The sequence below is a fragment of the Lissotriton vulgaris genome, chromosome 4_1, assembly GCF_964263255.1.
Source record: "Lissotriton vulgaris chromosome 4_1, aLisVul1.2, whole genome shotgun sequence".
NCBI classification, from domain to species: Eukaryota; Metazoa; Chordata; class Amphibia; order Caudata; family Salamandridae; genus Lissotriton; species Lissotriton vulgaris.
In genome coordinates this window covers 1,643,606,090-1,643,627,769 of record NC_141691.1, presented here as the reverse complement: position 1 = coordinate 1,643,627,769, position 21,680 = coordinate 1,643,606,090, and the positions used below count along the sequence as shown (strand labels likewise).

The following is a 21,680-nucleotide window of genomic DNA, read 5'->3' as shown; positions in this document are numbered from 1 at the left end:
TACAATAACATTTCAGTAATCATTTCCCTAATATACATATTTTTGATCATTCTTACTTGTAAAATTAAAAAGCAAGATTACAACATGATTGTTGATGTATAAGTGGCATAAGTAAAGACTGACTGCATAATTTGCACCAGGATATCTATCTTACTTATTCTTTGGTTTCAGATTTTTCTCTCCATTCAATTCAATTCAATTTATAGTCTTAATTCGGTACTTAAAAAGACTCCATAAAAGCACATATACAGTACACACACAAATATTAAATACGATTTTTTTTTTTTAAAGATGTGAATTAAAAAATTTGGCAAAAAACATATTTCATTAGACTAGTGGAAAAGGAATTAATTTTAGGGGATTAAATGGTATTAAAGTAAATTTTCTCTTGCATTCCTTAACCGCAATGCTACCCGGATAAAGCTTACAGTGCAAAATAATGTATAAGCGTCTTCAGCTTCCTGTAAAAACTTCAAGGCCATTTTTGCTTGTCTGATTTTTGATTCTTTCAGAATCCCAACTAGAAACTTACGTCTTGGGACGGAATAAAAGGGACATAGTAAAACAAAGTGAAGGGTGTCCTGCGGAGACCTAGCGTCGCAGCCGCAGGTACCCTTCGCCTCCACTGTAAGAGTGAACCCGGAAGGAACCGCAAATAAATGATGAAGCATGTTCAATCTGAAGCGGGTCATGTGGTAGCGATCCTGAGCATTAGGCATGACCCTCAGATATGGTTCCATTCCTTGCTTCACTGTAAGTTGGCAATAAGATGAAACAGTGGGCTTGCGTCTTTCCCTCTCTGCCCTAATCATCAGTAACCATTCTGAGAAAAGTTTTTTTACCATCGTTTTACTCTCAGCAGTTAGGGATTCTGGGGATGTGAAGAAATTTATACAGTCAATCTCCTCCAACGAGTCCTTAATGTACTTCAGCCAGGGAATATGGTGCCCTTTGTCACGTTTAAGGCAGTCTGTTATGATTTGTCTTGTGAAGGCCGCATCAGGGTTGGTCCATATTTAAAACCAAGCCAAAAGGGGTTTAACTTTAATCCGGTCTTCAATAAAGGACTCTCCGACTTCCTCATGAATAATATAGGCCGAGACACTCTGTGGCAATTTCAGAATTCTTCTCAGAAATTTATTTTCTTCCACCTGTATCTGTTGTAATTTATTGTCTATAAAACCCCATACTTCCACACCATAGGTAACCTTCGCACAGCAAATTGATCTATACAAATTTAATATTTGCTCTGGAGACCACCTACCCAGTCTTCGCCCATACCCCATAATGGCTCCTGATGACCTGCCAGCTTCGTTGCATGTTTCTCCACCAGGGGTTTAAAGTTCAAATGATTGTCAAACAGTCCGCCCAGGTATGAAAAGGTCTTAACCTGGCCAATCTTGTGTGATCCGATGTTATAGGTAAAATTCCCTTTTTTCTTTGATCCTGTTGACATGATATAAGATTTTTCCAGGTTTGTCGATAAATCAAGTTTGGCCATGAAGTCGACAAAACCGTCAATCAACTTCTGCAAACCCAAGGGGGTTCTGGCTAACAGTACCGCGTCATCGGCATAAAGTAATACCGGCACTGCACGATGCCCAATTTGGGGCGAATCCACCTTTAGCTTAAGGAGTTCTTTTTCCAGGAGGTTAATATATATAGAGAATAGGAAGGGCACTAAGATGCAGCCCTGCCTCACTCCGCTGGTACAAACAAAGGGGTCGGTCTTACTTCCCTCTTGGTTATACCTCACACTTGCAGACGTATTCCAGTGTAGAGTTTGTAGGATATCTACAAGGGGTTGATCCACTCCTAGACTTATCAATAATGACCAAAGTTTTCCTCTGTTTACACGGTCAAAGGCCGCGGAGAGGTCCATGAACCCCATGAATATAGTCCCACTGCCAGCGATGGTATATTTTGCTGCCAGAAGGTACAGGTTCAAACATTGATCAGTGGTGGATCTGCCCTCCCTGAAGCCATATTGGACGCCTGTAAAAACCTGGTGCTCCATAGCCCATTCCTGCAGACGATGTAGAATGACCCGCCCCAGTACTTTCGCTGTCACGTCTATAAGAGAAATGGGGCGATAGCATTGAGGGTCATCACGGTTCCCCTTTTTATAAATCGGAACTATAGTTGCTGTTGACCAAGAGCGAGGCAGTCCTGCTACCACTGCCTCATTCAAAACCCTCGTTAACAGCGGGGCCCAGAGATCAATTTTGCTTAGGTAGAGATCAGGTGGTATTCCATCCGGGCCGGGTGCTTTGTTCTTACTGAGCCCTACTATTGCCAGTTCTACTTCTTTCAGGGAAAAGTCCAGTTTTGAGTGCTGTGTTAACCTTAGTTCTTCCCCCTGGGTTAAGTGTCCTGTGTAATTGTAGAGGCTCTGAAAGTGGTTCTGCCATTGTTCGGGTAAAATAGTGTTCATTATTTTTGGTGCTCCTTGATCCTGGAAGCATGGGGTATTAATGACCTTCCAGAAACCTGAGATATCTCGCCTTTCTGCAGCGTCCCTTAAGTCCTCCCAGGCTTGAATTTGTAGACTCTTTTTACGAGTATTCAATGCTTTTTTATATTCAGATCTATTCTGTGCTATTATGAGCTTATCCCTGGGTTTGGCATGGAGACTAAGTTTCAGTTTTTTGTACGCCTTAGTACAAAAGGAGTCGAACCAACGAGGGGTGGAAGGCACTTTACTCACTTTAGAGGTCTTCAGAAGATTATTTACATGACATGCGATTTCTTCAAATGCGCTGACCACTAGTGCTCCTTCCACTCTAGGATCAAGACATATATTTATTGCATTTAGACCCTCTGTTATCAATTTTTTATAGAATCTGTCCCCGTCAATCCTAGCCCACTTAATTCTCCTTCCTTGATCCACTGCCTTTTCTATAACGTCTGTTCTCTTTGTGGCTATTTTAAAATCAAACCCTTTTAATGTAAGTGTCACGGGGTTATGGTCACTAAAGATGCTTGCGTCTATGGCCATATTACTAATGTTTCTTTTTAATAGGGGCGAGACTAGAATATAATCAATATAGGACTGGCAACCTCTTCCTCTAAATGTTGGGTTGAGGTCTCCATTTTCGCCCAACTCAGCAAGATCCAAAGTATGGACCAAATTATGCCTTTTCGTTAATTTCTCAAGATCCCCTCCCTCTATTACATGAGCAAAATGTGGCCCTTTCGCTATAGTGCATCTTGACCAGTCTTTGTTAAATGGTTTTAATTTGTCACAAAGGTGACAGTTAAAATCCCCCAAAAGTAATAAACTTGGAGGGTTTGGTGTCTCATTTAAGGAGATCAATTTTTCTAGACTGGAGTCCAGTTCTTTAACAGCGTCTCCCTTTGCCATCGTACCGACAGCATTGTACCAGTTAAGTAGAAGAAGGTTTAGTCTTTAAAAGCAAAACCTTACTACTTGTATGTTGTGTGAGTCCCAGTTAAAATTTGACCATACTCCCTGGATATGTAGGTTTACATAAATTATTAATCCCCCAATGGCTCTCCCCGATGATGCCTTTGTGGCCGGGACAGAAAAACATTTGTATCCCTCGAGACTATACTTGTTTGGCTCAACCGCCCATGTTTCTTGCAGGCATACGATTTGAAATTTATTTATATAGTCATGCCATTCCTGAGATTCAAATTTGGCTGCTAGTCCTGCAATATTCCAGGATAACATTTGAAGGTTTTCATGGGTATCCACTCTAGGTTGTTCTATTAAACCTCTTGATGGGTACACTTCCTGGTCTACTTCTATGGTTGGTATATTAGTGCGGGGTTCTGGGCTGTTGTTGCTAGCCGGTCTACTCAGCTCAGTGGTTGTCTTATGATCTAGATGTTCTGTTATTTTATATCTTCCTTTTTGGGTTTTTAGACTCTTTTTACCAACTCCCTTACTGTTCGTGAGTCCTATACTATTCGCGGTTCCCCCTCCTATTAGCGTCGGCCCTTCCTCCCTTGATCTTATGGGTGTATAAGGAGGTTTTCCCAGTGCATGTCAATCGATCTCTCCAAGTGCACTAAACCTATTCCAATGTGCATGCTGCATTAAAAAGGGATCATAGGTTGGAATCGCTTGATATGGCTTTTGCCATTGGGCCGATCTATATTGAGGTTCCATCTGATAGATCCTATTCATCGGGATTTTATTTCTCTGCACAGGTCTTTGGGGTGTGTAGGGGTAAAAGTATGATAGATGTACGGGGAGGATTTGTGAGTGAGCTCTGCTAGGGGGTGCATTGCATATAAAGTTTACTGCTGCAATGCCTCTGAAATTAACTGTTATTATGTCCCCTGCTATTGTTTTTGTTCCTCTCCCAATCCACTCCCCCCTTCTTACTGTAAGAATTTCGCCATGAAAATTAGGGGGTAGAGGTCTATTTATTTGTAACCACTGTACACATTAATTCTGTAACTCCTCTTGTGTTTCCCTTTTACCCTCTCTTAGGGGTGGGACTCCTGTCAGCACGACCACAAAGGGCAGAGCTTCGGAGCTTCGGGGGAAAGGTTAATTGTCCTAAATCGGGTTGATGTTTTATTTTCTGGGACCTTTACTGGTGGGTTGGGGTTTGCCTTAGATTTATTTTTTGGAGTTTGATCTTTGTTTCCGGTGGTGTTTGAGCAATTCTATTTTCTATTTTTTCTATTTCTGGATTTGGTGAAGCGCAACAGCTACCCCGGCAAAGGGGTGTCCCGGCGCTAAGAACAGATGCACAGAATGAGGGGAGAGGGGGAAAAGGGGAGACTAGGGAGCGGGGAAGAGATGAGTCTTAATTGCTTTGCGGAATGCTGGGAGAGAATCAATGGAACGAATGCTGAGGGGGAGATCGTTCCATAATTTGGGGCCAAGGACGCTGAAGGAACGGCCTCCAGTTCGGCAGAGCCGGGTCCTAGGGATAGTCAGGAGGAGTTGGTTGGCAGAACGCAGATCGCGGCCAGGAACGTAAGGTTGAGCAAGGTTACGAAGCAGCGGGGGATTTCCTAGTTTAACGATCTTGAAGATCGTGACTAAGGCCTTGAATTGAATTCGACGGGCCACAGGCAGCCAGTGGAGTTTACGAATAGTAGCTCTGGCTGAACATCTGCGTGGGAGGCCGATCAGCATTCTGGCTGCCGCATTTTGGATGCGTTGGAACCTAGCAGTTTCCGCTTTGTTGGCTCCCAAAAGGAGGACGTTAGCGTAGTCCAGGCGCGATAGAATGGTGGCCTGGACGATAAGCTGGCGGGCCTTAGAATCGAAGAGCCCGAGTATGGGCCTGAGGTTCCTTAGAAGGCCTATGCAGGTGGCTGCCACCTTTTTGGTGTGGGTCTGGAAGCTAAGGTTGGCATCCACCCAGACTCCCAGATTTTTGACGCAGTTTTTGGGGAGTGGGGTGGCACCTAGGGATGACGGCCACCAGTGCTCGTTCCATAGGCTGGTGTTACGGCCTAGGAGGAGCACCTCGGTTTTACCGGCGTTGAGTTGGAGGTAGTTGTCCGTCATCCAGCGGGCCACAGCAGTCATACCCTCTTTAAACTTGGATGCCACAGGGGACGGGCTTTCCGAGAGGGTGACAACCAGCTGGGTGTCGTCGGCGTACGAGACCAGCGTGAGCCCCCACTCTCTAGCCACGTCAGTAAGTGGCTGGACGTATAGATTAAAGAGGGAGGGGCTCAGCGCTGATCCCTGGGGGACACCTTGAGCGATGGGGTGGGATTTAGAAAGAAATGGGGGAGCCGACACCTTAAAGGATCTGTCCTTGAGAAAGGATTGGAACCATGCGAGGGCAAGACCAGTCACCCCGGTCATCTCCAGACGTTTTAGAAGGATGTCATGGGATACCGTGTCAAAGGCTGCGCTGAGATCGAGCAGGATCAGCGCAGCACTATGACCGGAATCCAAAATCGTCCGGAGATGCTCCGTAGTGGCCAGTAGGGCAGACTCCGTACTATGGCCTGCACGGAAGCCGTTTTGAGAGGGGTCTAGGATTCCGTGATTTTCCACGTGTTTGGAAAGGATGCTGTTAGCATGGGTTTCGGCTATTTTGGAAATCCAGGGGAGAAGGGATATCGGCCGGAAATTTTCTGGTTTGGAGGGGTCGAGGGTAGGTTTTTTAATTATCGGAGATACCCACGCTTGCTTCCAAGCTATGGGTACAGATCCTGTAGAAAAGGAAAGGTTGAGGATGTTTAGCATGGGGGATAGGAAAAAGTCCATCGAGTCCAGGAAATGGGAGGGACTCATGGGGTCCGCTGGGGAACCAGATTTCACTTTCCTACCTAGTCTGATCAGGTCTGCAGCGGTGATGGCAGAAATTTGGGATAGAGGTAAGAAATTGAGGTCTGTGGTCTTGGGAGCTCCACAGAGAGGAGCGATCTGTGGAAAGGACGCATAGATTTTCTGGACTTTATCGACAAAATAAGTTGCGAGCTGCTCACAGTGCTCGTGGGAAGAAATTTTAGGTAGGGGCGCCCTAGGGTTTTGGAGCTCTTTCACTAGTTTAAAAATGATTTTAGATGGGTTCGTATTGGAGTTGATTTTGTTGGAATAAAAAGAAGCACGGGCAGATCTGATAGCTTTATGGTAGGTCTTAAGCCTAGATAGATATAATGCCTTGTCCTGGTTATCGTAATGTTTCCTCCATAGGCGCTCGGTTTTTTTACACTCCTTGCGCATTGCCCTAAGGGTGTCGTCGTACCACGGGTTGGAAGGGGTATTACGTCCTTTAGTCAACTTAGCTGGAATAAGAGTGTCGAGGCCGTTGCTGATCCAGTTGGTGAACGAGGTATAGGTCGTGTTTATGTCATGGTTCGCGTCGTCTTGGAACTCTCCAAGGGTTTCTTGTAGGGCAAGGGGGGAGAGTTTGTGCCAGGGTCTTTTTAAACGCTGACTTGATTCAGTTCTGATCTGCCGTTGAGGTGCTGGAATGCTTAGTTTAACAAGATGGTGATCCGTCCATCCCAGGGGGGTGGGGGTATCTGTAGCTGCCTCATGTATATTAGTAAATATCGGATCTAGGATATGTCCAGCTATGTGGGTAGAAGTGAGGACTAGGGAGTTAAGTTGCAGTGCCGAGAGGTCTGCGAGGAGGTTAGTGATAGTATGGTCGCCAGTTGCATCAAAGTGTAAGTTTAGGTCGCCTAGGATGGTGAAGTTGGCGGATTTAGTGATGAGCACTGTGGTCGTTTCAAGGAGGGCATTGATAAATCTAGTGGCCTGGCCTGGAGGGCGATAAATGTAAAGGCCAGATAGCGTACATTGGGGGGTCACACTGATTTTAAATTGGGCGCACTCACAGTCTTGGAGGGGTTCTTTTACGAAAGAACAAGTCAGGTGTTTTTTATAAATAATTGCGATGCCGCCGCCCCGAGAATCGCGGTTGATGGTGACCAGGTGGAACTCATCAGGGAGCGTTAAGTTGGGGATGGTGGTTATGCCGTCTCGAAGCCATGTTTCGCATAGAAACAGTACGTCAGGGTTTTCCTCCTGGAGAAGCGTATTCACCTCAGGGTGGTGTTTAACGAGGGATCTGCAGTTGAGTTGAAGTATCGTCAATGTCGGGTTTGTTGTATTTAGGGGGTCACTCCGCACCCTAGTGGGTATGTGAGTCGAGAAATGGCAGCGGTTGCAGTGGAGATGCGTAAGACCTAAAATGCCAGAGGCGGTGGGGCATTTTTGGTCAGGGTTCAGGTGTGAGAGTTCCTTACCGTCAAAGCGAATGCGTGGATAGGGCTTGGGCGAACCAGGGGGACTGGCGAGAGGCGATGTTCTGGCGATGACGGGCGCAGACGGGCTTGCCTTAGGCGCGCCTTCGGCGCGCAAACGGCGCTCCCGCTGCGCTCGTCCGCTGCGCTTCCTGCCCTGGCACATGATACTGGGAAGGAAGGGGCGTGGCCTCAAGGGGGCGTGGCTATCGAGCTCGCCTGCGATGGCGGTCGGTGGACAAGCAGCAAACAATTACCGCGACAGCGCTTAATCGGCTGCGTGGCAAGAAGGTAGGATGGCTTCTGTCAGCTGTTTAGGCAGGTTATTTAATCAACACAACACAAAGTAAAAGCAATTGTTACAGTTTTAAAATTGACGCGTACCGCCAGAGCCCGGCTTCCGCCTCAGGTCTGGGATCAAGTTCTGAAAGTCAGTTTCAGCGCGGCGCTTTAAGTAGGGCAGGGGGCGTGGCCTCAAGGGGGCGTGGCTATCGAGCTCGCCTGCGATGGCGGTCGGTGGACAAGCAGCAAACAATTACCGCGACAGCGCTTAATCGGCTGCGTGGCAAGAAGGTAGGATGGCTTCTGTCAGCTGTTTAGGCAGGTTATTTAATCAACACAACACAAAGTAAAAGCAATTGTTACAGTTTTAAAATTGACGCGTACCGCCAGAGCCCGGCTTCCGCCTCAGGTCTGGGATCAAGTTCTGAAAGTCAGTTTCAGCGCGGCGCTTTAAGTAGGGCAGGGGGCGTGGCCTCAAGGGGGCGTGGCTATCGAGCTCGCCTGCGATGGCGGTCGGTGGACAAGCAGCAAACAATTACCGCGACAGCGCTTAATCGGCTGCGTGGCAAGAAGGTAGGATGGCTTCTGTCAGCTGTTTAGGCAGGTTATTTAATCAACACAACACAAAGTAAAAGCAATTGTTACAGTTTTAAAATTGACACGTACCGCCAGAGCCCGGCTTCCGCCTCAGGTCTGGGATCAAGTTCTGAAAGTCAGTTTCAGCGCGGCGCTTTAAGTAGGGCAGGGGGCGTGGCCTCAAGGGGGCGTGGCTATCGAGCTCGCCTGCGATGGCGGTCGGTGGACAAGCAGCAAACAATTACCGCGACAGCGCTTAATCGGCTGCGTGGCAAGAAGGTAGGATGGCTTCTGTCAGCTGTTTAGGCAGGTTATTTAATCAACACAACACAAAGTAAAAGCAATTGTTACAGTTTTAAAATTGACGCGTACCGCCAGAGCCCGGCTTCCGCCTCAGGTCTGGGATCAAGTTCTGAAAGTCAGTTTCAGCGCGGCGCTTTAAGTAGGGCAGGGGGCGTGGCCTCAAGGGGGCGTGGCTATCGAGCTCGCCTGCGATGGCGGTCGGTGGACAAGCAGCAAACAATTACCACGACAGCGCTTAATCGGCTGCGTGGCAAGAAGGTAGGATGGCTTCTGTCAGCTGTTTAGGCAGGTTATTTAATCAACACAACACAAAGTAAAAGCAATTGTTACAGTTTTAAAATTGACGCGTACCGCCAGAGCACGGCTTCCGCCTCAGGTCTGGGATCAAGTTCTGAAAGTCAGTTTCAGCGCGGCGCTTTAAGTAGGGCAGGGGGCGTGAATTCAAGGGGGCGTGGCTATCGAGCTCGCCTGCGATGGCGGTCGGTGGACAAGCAGCAAACAATTACCGCGACAGCGCTTAATCGGCTGCGTGGCAAGAAGGTAGGATGGCTTCTGTCAGCTGTTTAGGCAGGTTATTTAATCAACACAACACAAAGTAAAAGCAATTGTTACAGTTTTAAAATTGACGCGTACCGCCAGAGCCCGGCTTCCGCCTCAGGTCTGGGATCAAGTTCTGAAAGTCAGTTTCAGCGCGGCGCTTTAAGTAGGGCAGGGGGCGTGGCCTCAAGGGGGCGTGGCTATCGAGCTCGCCTGCGATGGCGGTCGGTGGACAAGCAGCAAACAATTACCGCGACAGAGCTTAATCGGCTGCGTGGCAAGAAGGTAGGATGGCTTCTGTCAGCTGTTTAGGCAGGTTATTTAATCAACACAACACAAAGTAAAAGCAATTGTTACAGTTTTAAAATTGACCCGTACCGCCAGAGCCCGGCTTCCGCCTCAGGTCTGGGATCAAGTTCCTCAAATTCCTTGACATGGTTGTTTTGTTTGGGCGTTTGTTTGCATATTGGTACTGCCAGAGTTTCGTGGTGTCTTTTGTATTCATTTGTAGTGCTCTCGTGGATTTTTTTGATGCCAATTCAGTTGTTGGAATTGCCTTATCTTTTGTTGTTTTTTTGGGTGAGCCCCCATCATGCCTTACTTTTGTTGAAGCACTATCTTGTACCAGTTGTCCTTTTGGGCCAACACCCTTATTATTTATCAAAGAGGGTAGCCTATCAATTTTAGCCATAAGGGGTTTAATCAGCGCAGTGATGGTATCTTCTAGATCCGCTTTCAGATCAGCCACCATGTTAGTGATCCAGCAAGGAATTTCAGGTGTGGGGGGGTTTATGGGTGCCACAAGATTATGATTTGTGGTTTTACTTTGGCTTTTTTTCCCCCCACGTTTCGAACATTCTCTGGGCCCTTTGTTCTCCATGATGTTTGATTTCGCCTTTTTTGTGTGTATATCCATTATTTCCTTCCTATTTTCGGTAGGAGCCTGGGCGCACGGGAGATCAACAAAGGAGGAGGAAGTGACAGCCAGACTGGTATCCAGGTCATCTGTGGGGTCTAAAGTGACTACAGAGAGATCGGTAACCACTTCCTGTGTGTCTTGAACAATAGTCATAGGTGGTAAAGACATCCTTCTCTCCGTGTTTGCTATTGCGTTAGTTACAACCCCTATTGTCTGCTGCAACATAATGTCAATGGCAGTTAATGTTGGTACTGGTTGTGGGGTGTCCGTTTTGGATTTTGTGCTTGATCTTTATGTAGGCATCCTTGATTTTTTAACTAGTTTCCTCATAATAGGGAAATTGACAATGCAATGTAAATGGCTTTAGTAAGCGAAATAGTGTGCTACATATACAGGTACCTTATTAGCACGGTGAATTGGATGACTTGAGGGGGGTGGCCCAGCCCAGCCTCCTCTGGCCGCTGAGGGCCGTAGAGGGCCCGTCTTTTGCCCGGGCTTCGCCCCGGGCGTCCCGCGAGCGTCCCGCGACGCTGGGGGCTCTGCGTCTTTGTAGCCCCTCCTGGCGCTCCAGTCGCGTCAGGGCAACGCGCCGCCGCAAAGGCTGCCGGGATTCGTAGTCCCGGGGCGGCGGCGCGGTTGGTGGAGGTAACCTGCAGCGCTCCTGCGCTCGGTAGGCAAAACAGTTTATTCACGCCGCTGGACTCTCTAACTCCGCTTGTCTAACTTTTAGAAGAGGTCTCTCCCGCTCCACCGAGGGCTCTGTGTCTTTGTAGCCCCTCCTGGCGCTCCAGTCGCATCAGGGCAACGCGGCGCCGCAAAGGCTGCCGGGATTCGTAGTCCCAGGGCGGCGGCGCGGTTGGTGGAGGTGACCTGCAGCGCTCCTGCGCTCGGTAGGCAAAACAGTTTATTCACGCCGCTGGACTCTCTAACTCCGCTTGTCCAACTTTTAGAAGAGGTCTCCCCCGCTCCACCGAGGGCTCTGCATCTTTGTAGCCCCTCCTGGCGCTCCAGTCGCGTCAGGGCAATGCGCCGCCGCAAAGGCTGCTGGGATTCATAGTCCCGGGGCGGCGGCGGGGTTGGTGGAGGTGACCTGCAGCGCTCCTGCGCTCGGTAGGCAAAACAGTTTATTCACGCCGCTGGACTCTCTAACTCCGCTTGTCCAACTTTTAGAAGAGGTCTCTAAATATGGAGGTGCAATATCACATGGTAACATCCTAACAATCATTGCTCATATATATTTACCCTGTTATTCATTCATACATATAAATTCCAAAGACCAAAATCATGACGTAATCACTGATATGTAAATATGCAAATAATGTGAAAATAGAGTAACAACAAAATGCATCAAAATAACCCATGTCCCACATAGTTTTGAGGGGAAAAACCCCACAATAAATTGACATTTGTCTACAAATCATTGTGAATGCAATCAATTTGTAAAACATACAAAACTAAGCATCACAATTGTGTGCCAATGAGCAAAGTCATTTATGATAAGAGTGATCAAAACTTGCTAGATATATCATACTGATCTTGTTAACATGTTATTACCCTTATATAGTCATGGTAGTGCACACCTATATCGACCTCTGATAATTCCTAGATTTTTCTCACTAGTCAGTTCCGCTGTTTCACAATTGTACATTTTTCAATTGATGGATTGAATCGTGGACACCCAAATAATCTAGCTCCCTCAGGGATATCTGTATAACAGCAAAAATTAAAAAAATTAATACAACTCCTCCTCAGTTTTTAAACTGTTAAGATATGTTGTATCTAGATGGACATTATATCTCTATCCAACTGCCTTATATATTATATATATATATATGAAAATACTGAGAGTTGAACATATGTTATAGTTATAAGCTAAAGCTATAATTTCCGCACCAAGCAAAACTTTTTATAATGAACACTGTCATATAGAGTGTTGTAACCTCACTGGGAAAACTAAATTAACTATTACTCAGTAGTACAGACTGGAGTAGAGAGCCATAGAGTGCAGTGGCATATAGTGTAGTGGTGCTAAGTAGAGTAGAGTGGCATAGAGTAGAGTGGTTAAGAGTAGAGTGCAATGGCATAGAGTGCAGTACCGTAGAGTGGATCGGCATAGATAATGGAGTGAAGTATATTGGCTTGGAGTGGTGTGCAGTAGAGTAGAGTGACAGTAGATTGAAGTGGGGTAAAGTTGAGTGGGGTGCAGTAAAGTGGGGTAGAGAGAAGTGGCGTAGAGTGAAATGTGGTAGTGTGAAGTGGGCTACAGTAGAATGTCATAGAGGGGAGTGGTATAGAGTAGAGTGGTGTAAAGTAAAGCAGGGTACAGTTGAGTGGTGCAGAATAGAGTACATTTGTGTACAGTACAGTGGCATAGAGTAGAGTGATACAGAGTACAGTAGGTTGGAATAGAGTAATGTAAGTGGGGTAAAGTGGCCTTGAATGGCATATAGTAGAGTGACATAGAGTACAATGCCATGAAGGGCAGGGGTTGTAAAATAGAGTGGCATAGAGTGATGTGGGGTAGGGTGAAGAAGGGTAGAGTGAAGTGGGTAGAGTAGACTTACACTGAAGAGAATGTCATAGAATAAAGTGGTGTAGAATGCAGTGGTGCATAGTAGAGGGCAGTGACATAGAATGCGGTGGTATAGACTAAACCGGTGTTAGGTGAAGTCTAGTAGAAGTCAAGTAGAGGACAGTGTCATTGAGTGCAGTAGCCTAGAGTAGAGTGGTGCAAAGGCCAGTAGAGTGGTTTAGAGCGCTGTGCTGTAGAACAGAGTGCCGGCATACAGTTCAGTGGTGTAGAGTAGGGTGGTGCAGAGTGCAGTAGCATAGAGTACAGTGGTGCAGAGTTAAGAGGCATACAGTGGAGTGGTGCAGAGTACAGTAGAGTGGCATAGAGTGCACTAGAGTAAAGTAGAGTGGTGCAGACTAGAGTAGACTGGTGTAAGCTGTGGCATATAGCAGTGACATACAGTGGTGAGTAGTGGCATAGAGTAGAGTGGGTTGGAGTAGAGTAGCTTGGAATGGAGTAGAATACAGTGACAAAGAGTAAAGTGGTGCAGAGTAGAGTAGAGTGACAGAGTTGATGGGCATGAAGTACAGTTGTGCAGATAAGAGTGAGTGGCATAGAGTACAATAGAGTAGAGTAGAGTGATGTACACTAGAGTACAGGGGCTTATACTGCAGTGGCATTGAGTGCAGTTGCAAACAGTGATGTGGAGTGGTGTACGTATATTGGAGTAGAGCAGAGTGGAGAAGAGTGGCAAAGTGGAGTGGAGTAGAGTAGCAAGACGTGGCAGAGAGTAGAGTGGCATAGAGTGGTATAATATAAAGTGGAGTGGGGTAGCTTGGTGTTAAGTGTTACTTTGTGGAGTGGAGTGGCAAGACATACCTTGCAGTGGGGCGCAGTGGCATGGAGTGCAGTCGCCTATAGCAGAGTAGTGTAGAGTAGAGTAGAGTGGCATAGAGTGCAATTACCTAGAGTATAGTGCAATGGCATAGACTGCACTGTTGTTGGGTGCAGTGGCATAGAGTAGAATGATGCAGTGTAGAGTGGAGCGGGCTGTGGTAGCCCTAGAACATAAAACTAGAAGAGTAATATTGTTATTTTTATCTTGAAGTCGAATCCTGGAAATCGTTGCACTAAGGTTACACGTCATAAAGGTTTTATGACCTACGATTTTGAAGTATGATATTAATCTTTCAGATGATGTCTAGACGTTTATGATGTCTCCAGCGAATGAGCAAGTATGTTCCTGTATTTTTACATTTTGTTACTAATTGTTTTAATTTGAATTGATTTAGTATCAAATGCGGAAAACAAAAGTATTTTATTGTGATTTGGTGATCTCCGTGTAGGTCTATATCTATAAATTGAACTGAACTGTGTTTATTGTGGACACTTGAAAGAATGCACAAAGTGAACCATGTAATAAAGCGTTGTAATAGCAAATATCAAAAATAACAGACTCTGAATCTTCTAGTCTTCGTGAAATAGACTGCCTGACTTGGACAGGCTAGCCTTCATGCTAACAATGCTGCAATTAAAACATCTGACGAATGACAAAACGTCATTCCAGAAGCATGACACTTGCATTGTTTTTTGCGAGCCAATCACTCATATTGCATCTCCAGATCACGCCCAGAACCTGTTGGTTAGATATTAAGGATTGGGCATAAGAATGCTTCAAGTGGCATTCATATGTCAAATATTACAGACCTGCCACCAAACGTTTTTGCCCTCCCCTTACTCTTACACCAGTAGAGGTTGCCCCGCACTACATAATCCAGTTTTATCACTTAGCTTTCACAAATGTCACATTTCACATTAAAATATTGTGTTTGCCTATTATGTAGTAAACCACAGGGTAGGTGCACAGAAACGTTATACATTGAAAGCTGTGGTCTGCGTACCACCATTTCAAAAACATCTTGTTGCTCTTTTTTAACATGCCAAACTTCCAAGCAAAGGAAAAAGACAACAGGAATTGAACCAATTCAAGTGTTCTTAAATATATTGCTGTTCCATAAGCAGCTAAAAACGTAATTAAACTCGATATAGCCTGAGGATTTGTAAAATCCTTAGTCTTAATTACCTGACAGAATGCATGTCTCTCGTCTCTATTTTGAGACTAAGCTGGAAAAACATCTGCTTTGAGTTTTCTTGCTCTCAGTAATTATCTAATTTAATGGTATTTGTGTCTTGTTATGTAGAATGCACAGTGTTTATGCAAATTTGGAAGAAAAGATGTACGGTAACCGCGTAATTACTCAGTTTGCTCAACAGTGATAATGTATGTCTCAACCTTTGTATAGGCTGTGTTTCGAAATGTATTGTGTAGATGTGAAAGTACATACTAAGTTCCTTTCCTTTGCTAAAACACACACACATACAATAAAACAACACGTGCTGCATCTAGAAGATATGCATTTGCAGAGGAACTCTGGGCAAAAGACTGTAGCTTCTTCGCTATGTAGTCTAATGTGGCCTTCACATTCTGGGGCTTATTTACAAGTCCCTTGCGCCGTCGGCACCTCACTTTTTCCCATATTAATAGTGACTCGGTGGCGGGCTTGTAAATAAGCCTCTCTATGTCAAATGGCTCAATTCTTTCGCATTTATGTGCTTCAATGAGTTGATCCAGCATGACTGCAGGGCAATAAACACTTGCAGCATGGCAGTCATGAAACGTTCCCACCATGCTTTGCCGTGCCATTGAGATGCTCTGGATAGAGATGCGTTTCTTCACCGCTTTGTCTTCCTTTTGTACCTATTCACCACATAAAAGCAGGGGTGTTGTATGCCGCAAAGTCTTGGCGGTCATTTAGGGCCAGGTGAACAATGCTTTTTTCAGCTCGCAAACCATTTCCGACCAGAGAAAAACATTTTGGGCCAGGTGTACGACGAATTTGTTAGTCACAAATGGCTTTGCGAGTGAAAAATGGCCCGTACGAAATCCATTCTCTAACTCCGATTACAAATGTAACAAAATATCGATTTGCTATATTTGCCACCCTATTGCCCACATGCATCAAAGGAAATTGCATTCGCAAACGGTGCGAATTGCAAAAATCGGCTGTTTGCGAATGCAATTTCTTGATTTGGGGTGCATCATCTTTGAAGTGTTTTTTGGCTATTTTAGTAATCGCAAAATGCTTTGCGATTCCTAAAATAAATCGTTAAAGCAGCGAATCGCATTTTTTTGCAAAAAATTACAATGCATGAAAATTCGCTATTTGCGATTTCTTAAGAAATTGCACATAGGAATTCTTAAAATAAGAAGAAGTCAAACCTGGTGGTAATTTTTTCGAAATTGCTCAAAACAGGTGACATCCATCAAGAGTGCATATAAGGGGCCTCAGAAAGCATCAAACCTTTTTCCACAATGGCAGCACTTTTCTTTTTGGCACGTAGGCAGAGGTTGAGAGCAGCTGCAGGATGGAGGAGAACGTTGATTCAAGAGAGAATTTTCAAAGTGCACATTACCTTACTAGGGCAGACAGAAGCAGAAATATATGATAAGTATAGGCTTAAGGCTCACTTAATTTTAAATTTAATAGAAGAATTGGACCCAATCTTGCACAGACAAACACGCAGGACACAAGCCATACCAATCCATGTTCAGGTATTGTGTTCACTGCACCTCCTTGCCTCTGGGTCATTTCAGGGTGTAATAGCCATTGCTGGTGGTGTCTCCCAGAGTTCACTTTCTAGATTTTTCAATGTTTTTCTGAATGCCATTTTGCAAAGGATAAGGCATCACATCAAATTCCCTACTACACAGCAGGATTTGCTAAAAACCAAGTTAGATTTCTATAACATGGCTCATTTTCCACATGTCATTGGCTGTGTAGATGGCACACATGTTCCCATTTGCCCACTCTCTGAAAATTTGTACATTTTCCACAACAGGAAATGTTACCATTCTCTTAACATACAAGCAATTTGCAATTCTAAAACTATCACAGACTTAGTGGCAAGTTACCCTGGAAGTACCCATGACTCCTACATTTTTAGACAGTGCCATCCACACACGACCGCTTGCAGGCGAATTTGGAGATGGATATTTGCTTGGTAATTATAATTTTTTGTTTTTAACATATCCCAGTTTCTTTTAGACACATGTTACTCATGCATTGTATCTGTCATTATCACTTTTTTTAGGTGACAGTGCCTATGCAGTGAGGTCATACATATTAACACCATATCTCAATCCAGCAACCAGAAAAGAGCAGCAGTAAAACCATGCTCACATATCAACCCGCAATGTGATAGAGAGAACCTTTGGTGTGATGAAATCTCGGTTTCACATTTTTCATAAGACTGGTGGAGCTTTACAATATTGTCCTGAAATTTTCGGTAAAATAGTTGCTGCATGTGCAATGTTGCACAACTTAGCCACTAATAGAGGCATAGAACTGGATGTGGATGATGTACTACCTCAAAATGATAATCAGCCTCAACAACCCCAACCAAGATTACATGGACCAGAAGCAGCAGAGGGTAGAAGGAGAAGGGCAGAGATAACACAACATTATTTTAAAAAAAGGTAAGAAACACACAAGACAATCTGATGCATGACTGTAAACTGTTTATTTTTCAAAATGTAAAGTATATGCAGTTTTAGCTTGAAATTTAACTGCATTTTGATGAATTAGTAAATTACTTTGCCTTCATTTTAAAACAGAAAACAATGGGGCATATTATCAATGGGGTTTATCTCCGCTTTTTTGGCTTTAAAAGCCAAGAAAGCGGAGATAAAATAATCTCCCTATTACCTAGCTGTCGCTAACACCAGTTAGCGTCAGCTAGTAGAAGATAGCGACCATCTCGGGCCCCACTTTGCATGTCAGTGATATTTATCACTAATGACATGCAAAGTGGGCGTGCCAAGATGTTAGCGACTGGAAACAGTCGCTAACATCGCTATCTCCTATTACCAACTTTGGGAGATATTCGCGCTAAGCGCGAATATCTCCAAGAGCTAACACCTGCCCTGAGCAGTTCTTAGCCATGTTATCCAATGGGAGGGGGATAACATGGCTAAGAGCATTAGCTCGGTAATGCATGAATATCGCGGACTTTTCAGCGATATTCATGCATTGCGGCGATTTTTATCGCATTTGCGATAAACCTTGGTAATACCAAGTCAAGTCAAGTCAAAATATATGTTTATTATGATCATAGTCTTTAAACAATACAGTGAACATAACGCAGAATGGAGTATGCACCATAAATTCATACACTTATTTTTAAAAATGTGTCCATTAAAAGATCATACACACCATTATCAAAAGTACAAAACGTCAGTAATAATTATAATTATCTTAAAACTTATATTTGTATATTAAAACCTATTCACATTCTTACCATTCTAAACGATTTCATTCCGCTAAAATCCATACAGTACTACATGTTATTCTTTGGCTCTCAATGCACTCAGGGCCACTTTTATAAATTTCCCGAGGGCAATTGCAATATCGATGTAGGGGATTTCTGTTAAGAGGCTGGCCACCTGCGAACTTGTTTTTACATCATATTTTATAAAAACTGGGCGCAGCCAAAGTTTCCTATGATCTAGGAGTGTCAGACAATCTAACACGATATGCAGCAGGTCTCCCTTAGTTCCCAAATTACACCTGCAGCGACCTTCCTGATCTAACATTTTTATTTTATTTTATTAATACCAAGGTTTATCTGCGATAAAAATCGCCGCAGCTCAGCCTTAAATTTTTGTCTCTAACCAAGCAATAGCGATAATTATGGCTATTGCTTGGTAATATGCCCCAATGATTTTTAAATGAGATGGACACCTTTTTGTCAAAAATGTAGCTGAAAAGGTACCATACTATTTTTTGCGTCCACGCACCCCTAATACTTTTCCTGTAATTATCATATCGCCCATGGCCATGTTGCTGGAAATGTTTTGTTTCCTGTTGCTACGGCGTGCCCCAAGTAAGGCTGGGTCAAGTATGCCACTAATACTTCTGCCAACTTCACTACCCCCAATTTGAAGCTGGTTTGCAGGTTCAGCAGCACTTTGTATTCTTTCTACAGCATTATGGAGTGTCCCCATTCCCCTGGCAATCTCTGCTCAAATTTGTTTAATTTCCACATGCATGCCAACTGTCTGCTTGCAGAGCTGAGCAGTAGTGATTGAAAGCCGAGACATTCCCCTGGTGTGACCCTGCATGCAAGTCATTATTCTAAGTTGCCTCTTAGCACTTCCAACTTGCTGGGTCTGTATCACTGTGCACAGTGTCCCCAAAGAAGTAGCAATGCGGTCTAGCTTTTCAGATGTTGTTTTATGCACTTTATCAATTACATTTGTCATTTGTTTAATACTGTTGTGCATGGCACAAAACTCTTTACTGATGTGCTCAAGTTTTCCCTTCATGACTCTAATGCCTTTGCCTTGTAGGCGCTGAACTTTAAGGATTTTATCCTCAACAACACTGCCGGTGCTGCTATCCTCTAGAGCTCCTCCTCTTTGTGATGCTTGTGACCGGCGCCTATAAAACTGTTGAAGTCTATTACGCCTGCTCTACATTGGGTTAGAGGTTGCTGGAGTTTCAACAGTCTGCATTTCAGAGACATTAACATGTTGATCTTCTTCACTACCAGACTGCTGCAGTTGGTGCACTCTGTGTCTTTCCCTTCTTTGAAAAATAAAAGATGATGAAGTTGCAGCATTTGAGTCATCTGTGTCATGTCCTTCTTGAGTGTTAAACTCTGTCAATTCATTTTCCATGATTTCTTGTTGTGTATCATTGATTGAAAAAAGTGCAAGCAGTCTGTTACTTATAAATTTGCACTTTTTAACCTTGTTTGCAAAATTGCTTCTCAACTACAAATCACATGTTGCATGACTACTTTGGTTTCCTAAAAGACTATAATTATTTTAACAAACTTTGCTTTTTATTAGCATATTGGAATTTTGAAGAAACTACAACCCCCATGATGCACTGCTTTCAGACTTAAAAATGTTAATTATCAGGTTTGGGAAACATAAATGAAGTAGTACAAGAGAGGAGTGAAATTGAAGCAGGTATAACATCTTTTTAAGCCCTCTCTCACTCACATTGTACATTTGAAAAATACATTTCAAAAAGTCTTACCTTCAGAAGGTATAGCAAGCTCAGACGTATCAATGTCAATTACTCTAACAACAGCCTCAGTTGAAAGTGTACCTTCCACCATGTCTTCAAGGGGGGTATTGGGCCTATCCCTGGGGGTTCCCCCACCAGTCCTTTTGGCAGCTTTCATCCTGGTTGCAATTCTTTCTTTGGCATGACTGCGCAGGTCATACCAGCGTTTCTGTAAGTTATTTATGTCACGATGTGCAACACCCACAGCATTCACCTTAGCTTGGATAGCAAGCCAGAGTTTCCTTTTAACTGCTTCAGGCACCTTCAAAGATTGTTTACCAAAAAGTTGGTCCTGCCTCATAGTGACCTCCTCAATAAGTATTTCCAGCTCCTGGTCACTGAATTTAATTTTTCTTTTCCTGGCTTGGATATCTTCAACAGCATTTTCATTAGCCATTTTTCTCAAAGATCCAGCCACACAGTCTGCTGCAGTTCCTCCAGGCTGAGCTCCAAAAGCCAACTGCCACACCTCCACTTCAAACCAAGGAGCAGCTGTGTGCAATTACTCTGCTGCCTTCCTGGTTGTAATCACATTGAGATTCATCATGTGTGCTTTTTCGCAATTTGCGAATTTGCAAAATGCGAATTCGCAATTAAGAATTCGCAAAAATCATGCGATTTGGTAAAAATTGCGATTTTTACCGAATCGCAAAAAAATTGCAAAAAAATCATGCATTTCAAATTGCGATTCTTTATTTGCGATTCCTTAAAAATCGCAAATAAGGAATCGCATTTTCAAACGTTGATGCATGTGCCCGTATATTACGAGTGAGTATTTGCGAATCACTAATACCAATTCTCTAAATGCAAATAGCAAATATTCGCAAATTTAGATGTTTGCACATGCAATTTACCATCAATTCAAACCAGGTGGTAAATTGGTGCAAGCTATAAAAAATGGGCCAGAATGCATTGGGCCTTTCCATAATAGCTGCCCTCTAACCGATAGCTAGGAGGAGGCGTATTCTGGCAATGCAGCAGAGAAGGAGGAGACAGGAAAGGATGATTCACACCAGGGTCACCCTGTACAATAAGCCAGAGGAGGAAATATACGACCAGTAAAGGCTAAGTAGCACAGTTATCCTGGACATCATTGAATTGTTAAGGCCACATTTAGAAAGCAGAATGCAGTGCACCTATTCTGTCCCCGCCCATGTGCAGGTGTTGTGCTCATTACACTTTTTAGTCAGTGGAAGTTACCAGGATGTGATAGGACTTGCAGGAGGAGTATCCCATAGTGTACTTTCATGTTTCTTTCGGAGATTTCTAGATGCCATGTTCTTCTACATCTGACACCACATATACCTGCCAAGGAATGCCTGGTAAAATACAAAGCACCAAAATTGATTTTTATAAGCTAGCCAATTTCCACCATGTCATAGGGTGTACAGATGTAGCCATATGTCCACCATCCTATTATGAATATCTATTTAGAAACCATAAAAAAACACATTCCCTTAACATGTAGGTTGTGTGCAAAGCCCAAAACAATATCATAGATATTGTGACAAAAATCCCTGGAAGTACCCATGATTCCTACATGTTTAGGCACAACATAATTTACAGATGACTTGAAACTGGGGAGGTAATGATGGATATATATATTTGGTATTGAAAATACATGTATAAGCATAAATGTAGTTACGTAAAACACAATAGGTTTGTTTGATGTACACAATTTCACATCTTTCAGGTGAGAGTGCGTGCGCCCAATGCC

At 44.1% G+C, this 21,680-nt stretch overlaps 1 pseudogene; it reads right to left on the bottom strand.

Annotated features, from left to right (window-relative positions):
* Positions 1-18,663: 18,663 nt before the first annotated feature.
* Positions 18,664-20,360, bottom strand: LOC147724349 (uncharacterized; annotated as a pseudogene).
* Positions 20,361-21,680: the final 1,320 nt, after the last annotated feature.